Raw genomic sequence first — 13,601 nt, 5'->3', positions numbered from 1 at the left:
AGTGACCTTTAGCAGGACCTCAGCTACAGCAGTAGGAAAAGTTGCAGTATCAGCAGACATGCTCCAAGGACTAGCCAAACAAGGACTCAAGGAGATCACAGCCACTATTCACCAGAGAATGAGGTCACAGGATGACCCCAGTCTGTACCATTGTGAAAAGACTTCAGGTTACAGACTGGTGCAGGATAAAGCTCTGTTGTTGTGCCTCAAGCCAGGGACAGCTGTCCTCTATGACAGCCCATAGTGTCCAGGCACATGAGCTCTTTTCTAACCTCCACCTGTACTTGTCAGAAAAGGTGACAGCAGCTGAGGCAGAGCCAGTGCCCATGTCAGAATCCAGTTTCCAAACTGTGATGGGATGGAGCTCTGCTGTTACACTGTTCTCCAGTGAGTGACATTCTCAGAGGTCAGTTGTGGTGATATTTTATTTGTGATGAAATGTGGTATTTTATTTGTATGTTAATAAATAAAGTTGCCTGGAGATCAGAGGTCAAATAGCCATTAAGCAGAAGCCAGGCAGTGGTGGTGCCCAGTGTGGGGCTTGAACCCACAACCCTGAGATTGAGTCACATGCTCTACTGACTGAGCTAGCCAGGCTAGAATAGAAGGTAGATTATTGAATCTACTCTGAAAAGTAAAAAGAAGATATAGATACAATAGAGATAAAAAGATAGAATCTATCTACCCTCTATTCTATCATTTCTATATATCTTTTTTTTACAGAGGTAATAGTCAAAGAGATCAGAGAGTCATGACTACCTTATCTTACCACCTGTAGTAACTTCCCCAGAGAGAGTTACTTCCTGTCTGACTTGTGTTTTTAATTGCCTTTCTGTTCTGCTTTCTCATTGGCTCTAAGCCCAGCCACATGATTTCCTCATCACTACCTGTCTATACAGACCCCCAGGTCTCTATGGTTGGTACTGGGATTAAAGGTTTGTGTCACCACACTTGGCTGTGTCCTTGACCACACAGAGACTCTGCCTGCCATGTGATCAGATTAAGGGTGTGTGCTACCACTGCCTGTCTTCTGTTCCTGGATTGCTATGACCTCTGATCTCCAGGCAAACTTTATTTATTAACATACAAATAAAATATCACATTTCATCACAAGTAAAATATCACCACAGTCAGTGACTACTATGGGAGAGCCAGGTTGGAAAATTTCATGACATTCTGCTTTCAATGCCCTCCTTCTTCAAGCTGGATTGAATGGTGGTGAAGGGACAGGTTGAAGGCCAAGTTTACCACAGGATCCTACAGATGGCACACTCCAAGTCTCTTGACTAGAGAAACTTGCTGATTAAAAAACTCAGCAGAAATGATAGATGAAGATTTGAACATTGCACACTGGGCTTGAGTGTGACACATCCCCAAGGCCTTGCTCTTCCCAGGGGTGGTGATCCCTGCAGGAGAAGGAAAACTAGTTGTGAGCCTGTTGCCCAGAAATGGTCGTAAGGGAAGCCTTTTGGTACATCCCCTAAGTACCAGTCCAAAAGACACCCATGGGCTTGGATAGCCTTTGTACTTTCCCAAACAGAGTGAGGCCTGGCCTCTGTGACCTCACGTGAGGGTCACTGTCATGGTTATGGCTGTGATTTAGTTCTGTGAGCAGCAGAGTCCATTATAGTGGACTAGGATTTACACTCTGGAGAAGGTGGGTAGGCATCCATTTCAGGTAAATGACTGCAGAAAATTCTTTGAGTGAAAATGTGATCTCACACCAGTGTGTGTACATGCAGAGGGCATTACAGAAAAAGGGTAACTAAGATGTGATCTTCTGGCTGGGCAGCGGTGCCGCACGCCTTTAATCCCAGCACTTGGGAGGCAGAGCCAGGTGGATCTCTGTGAGTTCAAGGCCAGCCTGGTCTACAGAGTGAGATCTAGGACAGGCACCAAAACTACACAGAGAAACCCTATCTCAGAAAAAAAAAAATGTGATCTTAAGAAGAGTTGCATTAGAAAGGAGCAGAGAGACACCTCACAGAGCATGACTACGCATGACATGCAGGGAGAGGACACCATCCCCACACAGGAAAGAGGCCTTGTGAAGATCTGCACAGCCCCCAGTGTCTTGGGAAGGCATTTTCTAGACACATAAGGGGCAAACCCTTGTTGTTTCCTTGAACTCCCTGTGATATTCCATCATGGGATCTGACCACAGAACGGGATGAAAGGCTGCATGGCCCCTTGTTGGGACTCTCTTAGCTCTCTCTGTTAGAAGCAATAACCTTCCCACATGAGCTCATCGAGCCTCTCCACCACAGGCAGAGTCAGATATATATCAGGAAAGACTTCCCAACCACCTTCTCTCCTACATATTTGATGTATTTGTATAATGTGTAATTTATTTCATCTGGACTGTGTGCTATGTGTCTCTGTGTTCCTAAGGGACAGGTCAATAATGTTCTGATTACATTTGACTTGACAGAAAAGGACACCAAGTTTTTTCCTCTGTCAATACCAACCTGTCTATTTTTATTTTCAGAAAAGCTGACCATAGACAAAGGCTAATGACAATGTAGCTTTGGACACACATGGACTCCACTGCCTCAACCCTGAAGAGAAACAGGTACAGGATCCAATGAGGCAATGTACCCAAGCTAAAATCTGGACACTAAAAAGCCAATACATACCTACCAAAAGTAGAGAAGGCCAAACATGGACCTTTAGAATCCTGAGCTAAAGTCTGAGGTGAAAGCACCCCAGGTATAAGCATAAACCTAAAGATGCAGGAACTCAAATAAGAGGCGTTTCCTGGTTTATACCATGGACCATTGTCCTGCCAAGGCCCAATGCAGAAGAGAAGTGTGCCTGGGACAAACCCTGAAGAAAAAGAGGCCTGCACCCCACCCAAAAAGTATTGAGTGGGCTGAAAGTGGACCCTAATGAAGCCCGGACCCAAATCAAGAATAGATTGGGCCCTGGGCCAACCTCTGACCACGAAAAGGACAGACCTACAGACATAATATATTGACACGGGTAAATGATTCAAAATATAGAGGCCCAGGCCAATCCAAGAAGAGGGGTGTGCCTGAGCCAAACTCTGACCCTGTAGAAGCCCAGGCCACCAGGCAAGAGGAGATGTGGGCCTGGGCCAGTCCCTGAACCTTAAGAAGTCCAGGCCCAGAAAGAGATGATACATAGCCTGGGACTATCTCAAAAATGAAACAGGCCCAGGTTAAACTACAAAAGGACTGTACCTGGTCCACAGCCTAACCCTAAAGAAGCCCAGGCCCAAAGCAAGAAGAGATATGGGCCTGAGCTAATACCTTATCCTTTAGAAGCCCAGGCCCAAAGCAAGAAGAGATGTGGGCCTGGGCCAGTCCCTCAAACTCAAGATGTCTAGGCTCAAAAAGAGATGATATATGGGCCTGGGAAATCCCAAAAATGAAAGAAGCCCAGGCAAAACCACAAAAGGAATATGCCTGAGCCAAACCCTAACCCTAAAGAAGCCCAGGCCCAAAGCAAGAAAAGATATGGGCCTAGGCAAATAACTTACCCTTGAGAAGCCCGGGCCCAAAGCAAGAAGAGTTGTTGGCCTGGGCCAACATCTGAAATGACAGAGGCCCATGACAAACTAAGAAAAGGAGTGAGCAAAACCAAATTTAACCCCTGATTCCCAGTACAATTACTAAAGTAAAATCATTCTGCAGTAATCCCTCACCAAAAGATCTGGGCCCAAACAGAGAGCACTGTGCCCACACCAAATCTAAAGTGAAAAACATTGTGGTTAGTGTATATACCATGAGGCTCTCTGATCCAAGGCCTTAGTTTCAATTGATATAATACAACCAACCAGGTATTAATGCAGACATATGCCAGCTTGAACATCGATAACCTTGGACTCACCCACAATACTTCCTGAACTAATGACTGATATCAATGGACAACCTGAGTATCTAATATGTGCTTCTCACACACATACTCCGTTTAATCCAGGCAACATCCTCAACACATGTGAGCAAGAATGATACCCTCACCATAATATGACAAGGGCTCACTAAATAACCTATCAGTGTAGGCATGCAATACCTAAAATCGTGTTATGCTGCACCCTGTGGCTGTCTGACCTAAGAACTTACCTTGACTTAGACTGATTTTTCTTTAGAAACAAATATTTCTCGAATGTACCTCAGGCCACAGCTCATAACCAAGAATCTTGAACAATTCATAGTTGGTCTTGTCCAGACTACCTGACATTTGGATACATCATATCCTCCAAGATCCAGATCTTGATGGTGACCTGATGATTAACACAGGTGCAAGGACTTACACAGACCTCAAGGGAACCTGGCTGCTCCTTGAACCCCAAGAGCTTGGGCTAATATCACCATCAAGGATGTGGGGACCACACCCTCTTTCTATGCAATCCAGGACAAAATCCAACTACAAAGGAGTGACGCCTTAAAGAAACCAAACCTCACCTTAATGACCAAAGGAAATAGACATACCCATGACCCTGGCCTGGTCTGACCACCAGGCAGTACCTTCATGCTATTTTATTTTGTAGGATGTCAATGGAAGCTGGGGGCTGTTTGACCATCAAGAACCTTGGGTCAAATTCCAAGTGTTTTGGGGCCACACCCTCTCTCCTTCTAACCCAGGCTCCATTACCGATACAGGGGAGCCAGGACCAAATGACGACCTTGACTGTGTCCGAGCCACAAATGACCATCAACCCATATGGGCAGACCTTGTACTTAGGGGTGTGTGGGCCTCACCCTCATTGGAAGTCTGACCACATGCTGTCTGGACTCCAAGAAATACAGGAGAAGATGATGTGAGTGTGAGTTAGCCCACAAGAAACCCTCCAACAAGTATGGACCCACTGTACTAACAAAAGCATTAGTGGTTTAATCATTGAATTTCCACATAATACCTTCAAGATGTGTAGACTACACACACCTTTCACCCAGATCAGGCAACCATGCTCAAACCAGGGAGTCAAGACAACCTCACAGCCTTCGTGACCATCTGGGTCACATTTGAATATCAAATAACATAGGCACACATTGGATAGAGGGTGTGTGGGCCGCACCCAGGAATCCCCTGTGCCCAGGGTTTATCAGGTCTACAACAGATGAAGGACAGTACTTTGATCTCAAGTGTGATCTAGAGCACATATTACTCCAAGAAGGTTGGACACATTTTAATACCATGGGGTGGTGGTCTGCAGAATGACATCATGGAAAAAGACCATAAAGTGACATCAATGGGATCCTGCCAGCCAATCAATATCAGTGTGAGCTGGGGGCTAACTTACCACCAAGAAGCCTGGGTCAAAATTAACTTTGAGGGTTGTGGACCTCACCTCTCTTCATCAAACTCAAGAGATAAGCTTAACTAGGAGGACCCAGGACCACAAAACATGGCCTTCACGATGTCTGAGTCACACCAGAGAAGCAACCTGGGCAGACTTTGCCATGATGGGTGTGTGGGCCGCACCCAAGTGTCATTATTTGTCTAGGCACTATCTTGTCTACAAGAGACCCAGGACAAGATGATCTCATGTGTGACTTAGGCAACACCAAGAACTCACAGGCAATTGGAACCACCACAACAACCAGCATTAGTGGTCTGCTATGTGACATCAGCCTCATAAACTTCACAAGCCTCACAAGACTGTGGTCCAAACCCTCTTAGCCTGACATCCCAGGTTCCCTTCCTATTCCCTGTTGACCTTGGTCCTCAACCTGACCTGATTAGAAACATCAAGTAACCCATTGGGTTAAGAAGGTGATGGACCAGGAATACAGACACAACTTTAATGCTAACGAGTAATGGGAAATCTTGAAGGCCCTCCTCTGGAGGAATGTTTTTGGCTTGTTAACTGTCTAAAAGTAGTTACTGAGGATTCCTTAAACTCCCTCCAGAGCCTACCTAAAGAAAGATGGAATTATACAGTGATTTCTACAAATCTCTGCCTTCATCTTCTGTATATAAAAGAGTTCTGAAGCACTGTAGTGTTATATTATTCTTTACTGTGCATTTCATACCCTAGCATTGTGTATACAGTATTCAATAAATATGAGGTTCATCTGCAACCATGGTTTATCCTGGAATGCTCATTTTGGCTCTTTCCCTATACTTCTAACAGAAGGTTTTCAGACTTTGGATTGAAGATTTAAGGACCAGGCTGTGACAGTCATGGACAAACAGCAAGTGTGGGTAGCTAGCACATCTCTTTCTCACCTGCTGTGTCCATGTAGACAACACATATCTGAATACTCAGACTTCATCCTGAAGATCACTGCATCTCTGTCCATGCTTTATATCTCTAAGCTGGAGTCTCCCAAGGAAAACTAAAGAAAAGGTCCAAGTAGGCAGGAGTGCTTCTCTAGTCATGAAATCACTGTGATAAAATTTCCTGATGGGAGGGGCTGCTACCCACTCCTTCCAGCTCCAAAATCAGATTAGCACCAATTTCTAGAGAGTTGCTGATGACGGGCTGCAAGGCAGAAAGGAACAAAGGTTCTGTGTGGGTCACAGGGCACCAAGAATCTGGAAAGTGTTTTCCAGTGAGACTCCACATGAGGATGAAGGCACTCCCAGTGAAATCCCATGCATGGACCCTAAACACAGTCAGGTCCAGATTCCTGTTAAAGGAACAGTGAAATGTGCTGTGCTCCTTCAATTAGAGGAACTAGAGGCTGGCATGCTGCAACTCTAGACTTGTCCCTGATGATCTGGTGAAGTTTAGGTGGCAGATTTGTTGGCGAGTTCACCAGAAATCTACATAGATCTCTGCCTCCCCTCCCCTGGCCTTTGTCAATGTACATTCCTCTCAGGACCCTACGGACTTTGCAGGATTCTTGTGGAAAACATCCTGTGTCTGGTAATGGTCTGGTAAATCAACAGCCCCTCCTTACAGTGGGACATCCATGGACGCAGGTCTTTTCCTTCCACCTAGGTCTGATTCACTCTGTTTATCTTACACACATCCTATCCCTTCAGAGATATGAGAGCCCATCAGACAGTATGAAAACAAAGGCCAGTAACCAAGTGTTTCACTGGCTCTCCCATAGACTTTCAGGTGACATTCTAAGGAGTTCTGAGCTGCAGCTACCTGACTGCCCCCACTCCTGGACAGGAGTTTCAAACTCTGGATGCAATGCCCTTGGTCCAGCATCAGAGGAAAGGATGTTTTCAGTTCACAAACATTAGTAGTTATACATAAAATAGACTATCCAGAGATTTCTTGATTCAAAAATGGTGAGAACTCCATCAGTGAGTCTTGGTGTGTGGGCATGGGGGTCCTACCACAAATTATTTGGATTTTTGAGCATGGGCTCAAACCTAATACAAAAGAATACCTGCTTAAGTCCTGAAATCAGTGGAGCCTGGATGAAACCTAAATGAGAAAACCCCAGGGCAAAGCCTGATAGCAAAGAGGCCCTGTCAGAATATGAACCCATAGCAGCCAGGGGCACACTCTAAACTCCAGGAGTCAGGGATCAAACCCTGACCCTGCATAATCCCAGAATGAACCAAGTCCCCAAAGGAGGCAAGGATGTATCCTGAAACCAAAGGTCCCCAAGCCAAACCCTCAGACACAGGGACCTTGGCATGAGGAACCTCTTTTATGTGTTGCTGCTCATGGGGGTTCAAGAGAATCCCAAAACAATATGGGCTAATTCTGCTGCCATTGCTCACTCCCCAGAAATTGAAGGCAAGGCCCAATTGCTGAAATCATCAGGCATTTAGGACATGGCACTCAGATAATTTGGGCTGGATGTCACACTAAAATCCCCTCTGTGAGGACAAGCTTTCATAATCCTGGCAGGTGCTATAGAAGCTGCCGAGGGAGGGATGCAATCAATAGTGATGCCCATTAACCACAAAATGACCAACATGGTAGGGTGTCCCAAAGACTGTAACAGTGGCCCTCATGTCTGGCAATAGCTTGTCTATGTAACTGGACTTAAATTAAGGCTTTCTTTGTTCAACAGAATGGAAATATTGCCTGTTACTGTTATCCTAGCCAATTACCCATGACTACTGCAGTCATGGATCTTATGGCATAAACTACTATGACATTTTACTAAGCCATTGTAATTCCTGACTATATTCTCCATATTTATCCTTACAGCTATAGAGCAGTTGTAGCCTAGAAATGGTGTGGAAGCTCCACCCATGAATCTATAAAGATATGGCTGCCTAATGAGACTGAAACCATGACAATTCTATTGGACATGTTAATGTGGATGGGGGAAACCTCATGGGGACTCATCCGGAGACAAAGAGCTACAGGCAACTAAGCACTTCCAAAATAGGGATAATTGGTCTTCCCCAGAGATGAGCCCCTAACTGGCTACCCAATACCTAGTTCAGACCTGAAAATATACACATGCATTACTGAGCAGACTTGACACATTGCTGCCATACATTTATGCAATTTTTGATAAGTATTTTTAAGTAAGAAAGGCCATGAATTTGAGAAGGGTAAGAGAATTAAAATGGTAAGAGCGAAAAAAGGAGTGTGAAAATGATGTGATTTTATTTTCATTTTAAAAATGGTAAAATAAATTTTGAGAATTATTTAATGGGAGTCTTATGCTGGGTTCAATACTCAATATTATAATATGTACGCAGTGACACATATTTCATGTTTGCCTACTTTAGTTGAGCACTTCTGCCTGCACCCTTAGATCTCTCTTCTCACCAGGAGTCACAGTCACAGACATTACAGCATCGTGTTGGACATGCGGTTTCCATGGTGACATGGAGCAATACCTTGAGCCTTTAAATCAGCAGACATCCCAGGGTGTTTTGCTTTATCCTCTCCTACAACCCCATGCCACCCACACATTTCCCCAAGCCCCGTCTCTCGTGTTAAACCAACCCTACTGTGCTGCCCTCATCTGGAAGGAAAACAACACAGAAGAGAGCCCTGCAAGCATGCTTACTTCTCACCGGAGCAGCAGAACCCTGGTCGGCCTTTTGACTCAGATTTATACAAGTACCTACTTCTTCCAGACTGCAGAAAGTCAGGAATTATCCTGTGCATATCTTCTTAAATTTCATGTCCCAATGACCAAAGGAAAGAAGATTTAGATATATTCAACTATTTTCCCCATACTTTAAATATACTTAACAATGCTTTTGTGCAATCCACACACAAATTATTTTTCTCTTTTTATGCAAATCAAGTGGTTAGTTGATCCATGTCAGGAATAAAACTTTTGAGATGTGCATAATTCACTGTGAGAAAACCAAAGAAATGAGAAGCTCTGGCTACATAAAAGAATGCCTGTATCATTGCATGTCATGTCCCAGCTAGGATCTTGAGTGCCCAAATCATAGGAGACTTCTTAACATGTGGTTTTCAATATCCAGCATTTCTAACTGTTCAATCAATCATTATGTGTTCATTTCTAATATTCGATTGGATTTTTGAGAGCAGGTGTTGCAACATAAGCAGTCCTAACCTTGAGCTTATATCACTCCTCCTTTCTCTGTCCCCCAAGTGAAGAGACTCACCTGGCTCTGTTCCTAACATCTTCCATTAGAGCCACAGCTACAGATGGAAACACATTAGCACACAAGGCTTGCAATCTTCACACCTGATCTCAACAGGGAGGCTGGGAAAAGGTTCTGCAGTGACAGCAAGGTCAAGAATAAGTGGGATACACATCAATACATCCGGAACCAAGCTCCTCTGCCTATCTACCTAAAGGTTATATATGCTGGACACTGAAGAAGAGGGGTCAGACAGCAAGGCTATTCACTCAAATTTCATATACAAGTTGATGAAAATTGATAGATTATATGGTTATACCTTATATATGAAATAGCTCTTAAAAGCATTCTAATGATCAGACTAATAACTCAGACTGTCACATGCTTTTCCTTTAAAAGATAAAAGACTTCAGCCCGGGCGGTGGTGGTGCACGCCTTTAATCCCAGCACTCCAGAGGCAGAGCCAGGCGGATCTCTGTGAGTTCGAGGCCAGCCTGGGCTACCAAGTGAGTTCCAGGAAAGGCGCAAAACTACACAGCAAAACCCTGTCTCGAAAAACCAAAAAAAAAAAAATCCTTGCCAGGCGGTGGTGGCGCACACCTTTAATCCCAGCACTCGGGAGGCAGAGGCAGGAGGATCTCTGTGAGTTCGAGGCCAGCCTGGTCTACAAAGTGAGTTCCAGGAAAAGCGCAAAGCTACACAGAGAAACCCTGTCTCGAAAAGCCAAAAAAAAAAAAAAAAGACTTCATAAGAATTTTAGCATTAAACAATGAACTATTAAATAATACACCTTCCTCTGAAGGTGTATTATTTTAATTAAATCTCTGAGAATTTCATACGTGAATACATTGTATTTGTATCATATTCCCCTTCATTTTTCCTGAATCTTCCCTGATCTCACATTCACCAAAGTTGGTGTCATTTTTTTGGTAGCCTACCAAGGTCAATTTACATGTCCATATTCTCATGGGTGTGGTGCTATCCACTGAGTTTTGTTCAACCTACTCTTGCATTAGGAGCCTAAAAAAAAACTGACTCTTCCTCCTCCAGAAACTATCAACAGTCAACAGCTTCTCAGTTGGGGGAGGGGCCAGTGAGCTCCTTTCCCTTCCATGCTAGAAGACTGACTGGCTTCACCTCAGAGTTCCTAAGTGTAGCAGGACTGTCATGTCCAGAAGATGCCACTTTATGCCAATCCTCCTTGACCTCTGGCTCTTTAAATCTTTACACACCCTCTTCCAGAATGGTCTCTGAAACTCAGAGGAAGGTGTATATAAATATGACATATGTGACTGGGAACTCCATGCTCTGCATTTTTACTGTTTCCAGTGTTTTGTACAACTCCCTGAACTAAGAAACTTCTCTGATGAGCACTGAGAGTTCACTAACCTACGAATATAGAGATGTGAGTTCAGAGGGCAGTTTGATAAGGCCATTTGCCATAGTAATTGTGGTAGGGCCACTCCGGGAGTCTGTGAGTTTGCCAGCCACTGTTGTTCTCCAGATTTACAGTATGAAGCATACTTTTCCTCCTGTGGGCTGCACCTTAATTCCAAACAGAAATTGGTTGGTCCCTGTGGTAGTTTCAGTGAAAATGTTCCCAGGTTGATAAAACTTGAATACTTGGCCCCAGCTGGGACAACTGTTTGGGAAGTACTAGGAGGTGTGGCATTATAGGGAGGGAGAGGTGTGCCACTAGAGGTGGACTTTGAGGTGTCTCTCTGCCTCACGGTTGTCGTCTCAAGTTGTGAGCTCTCTACTACTGCTCCAACACCGTGCCTGCCAGTCTGTTGCCATGATAGGCCATGGACTCGCCTTCTGAAACTGTAATCTCCTAATAACTCTTTCTTCTAAAAGTTTCCTTGGTCATGGTGTCTCTTCACAGCAACAACAAAGTAACTAGACAGTCACTCCCAGGACATTCGTGCCACTATGGCCACAATAGGTCTATCTTGCCACACTGGTTGTCTTTTATAGCTCAAAGGTGAACAGCGGAGGGAGACTGTTAGTGCACCCCTCTAGAAACTATGTAGCATATTTCTGTACTATAGCAGCCAATCAGCATGGAGGAACCATCTGTTCAGGACCCATTTGATTTCTCTCTGTCTTTTGATCACACTGTGTAGTATTTTCAGCAATACTTATCATCAAGTTCTGGTGTGCCATCAAGGTCAACAGTAATAGACTATAACAGTGAATCTTTTAAAGCCAACAGCTACAGTACTAAAAATAGCTTAACTAGGAAAATGGAGGCTCTTCCACTTAGAAAAAAAAATCAGAGACAAAGGTGGTAACTATTTTGTGGCCTCTACCCCACATCAAATTTTCAAAATAAAGTTATGGAATTATATACAATTGTGTATGTGTTTCAACACAGTATAATAGAGTAGGAAATTGACCAGAAAGAAAGGAGAAACAAGGAGAGAGAGGCAGAGGCAGAGAGACAGAGAGAAAGAGAGAGAGAAAGAAGAAAGAAATGTACTTTCACGTAGTTTCTCAGTTCTGCAGGTGGAATGATAAAGAGCAAGATGGCGGCATTTGGAATCTGGTTTTTCAGATATCTTGCTATTGTCCTCTCTCATGGTGGGCAGTAGAACAGAAGTGAGTGATACGCACCGTGTTGTTACATGGCAGAAGGGGGAAAATTCACTCTAACAGGCCCTTACCATAATGATGCCAGTCCTCCATGAGGATGAGAACAGGAACCTCTCCCCAAATATTCACCTCTCAATGCTACTGTCCTGATGATCAAGCTACCAACACCTGCCTAACTATGCATATATGAAGGCCAGAGATCACACGCTGAAATGTACACATGGATCTATAAGATACGTCAAAAAGCGTTTGCCTCCTGCCTCCTGCATTCACAGGATCACTTGTTCCTGAAAGCACACTGAAGTCACCCACAAACACCAAGAGCCCAGAAGCCCGGTCCTCTTTGATTAGACATTTGCTAGGATGGTGCTTCACATCAGATGAGTCTCACCCAGTGTCTCCAGGCTCCTCATCCTTGGGACCATCTGAACCTGTGTGGGCTGATATAACAAGATAACCCAAGCCAATGGCTTCTCAGGAACAGAAATTGTTTTCTCACAGATCTGAAGGCTGGAAGTCCAATTTCAACATCCTGAAAGGTTCCATGTCTGCTGAGGGCTACTTCCTGGCTCATGAACCTTCCCAAGGTGACCTTTCATCAGAGCACTTAACTGTTCTTGAGAGTACCACCCTCAGGATGTCATTACCTCCCAAAGGCCCCATTTCATCATTTCTGGAGTTATAAGATCACAGCATGTGAATTCGGGCCCCACCAGTTTTCAAACAGAGCAGAGGCCCACTGTCTTAGAAACCAGAAATATAACTTTGGCTCTTCTGCATGGTTTCTCTCTCCAGCAAACATCAAGTTGTCAGAAACAGAACATTCTGCAACTTTCTAGATTGATGACAAAGATGGACCTCCTCAAACCACAGAGATGTGAAGGGAGCTGCAGCCAGCACCACTTATCAAACTGTAGGAGGAGGAGAAAAGAGGAGCTACTTAACAACACACTCAGCCTCCTCAAATTTTCCTGGCTTTTGTCTCATATCAATACCCAGGAAAGCACGAAGGAGCCAGGGCTGGCTTTAGGATCCTCCCACAGAAGTGCTCCCTGGGAAACACCTGTGCGGGTAGACGCAAGAGATTAAATATTAGTCCACAGAGGTTTCATTTGACGAGACAAAACTCCCACGTACCAAGCAAAAATTGCTGGGCAAATAAACAGCTACCTGATGATATTAATCAAATGTGAAGGATTTGTGCCTGATTAAGTGAGTGAGGCCCATATGAACAGCCAGAGTTCTCATATTCCAGAACTGGATACCTCCCAGGTGGTCAATACCAGGACCCGCTAGGACTACAGACAAGATGACCATATAGTGTGGGGGAACTTCACAGTCCAGTGGAGAAGGTCAGTATTTTCACATTTATATGAAAAGAACCAACCACTTATATTTAACAGAGTCTTAGCAATGATCTGCTCACAAGTCGGGCAACCTTCAGAGCAGGTCCTGGATCCTGGCCTGCAGTGATGAAGGGCAGCAGCTGGGGGTGGGAAAGGAAGTGAGGTGTGGACGCAGGCTTCCTGGACACTGGGGCCTCA

This window comes from Peromyscus leucopus, chromosome 3 (assembly GCF_004664715.2).
Source record: "Peromyscus leucopus breed LL Stock chromosome 3, UCI_PerLeu_2.1, whole genome shotgun sequence".
Classification (NCBI taxonomy): domain Eukaryota; kingdom Metazoa; phylum Chordata; class Mammalia; order Rodentia; family Cricetidae; genus Peromyscus; species Peromyscus leucopus.
The sequence above is the reverse complement of the archived record's forward strand: the minus strand, read 5'-3'. Positions refer to the sequence as shown.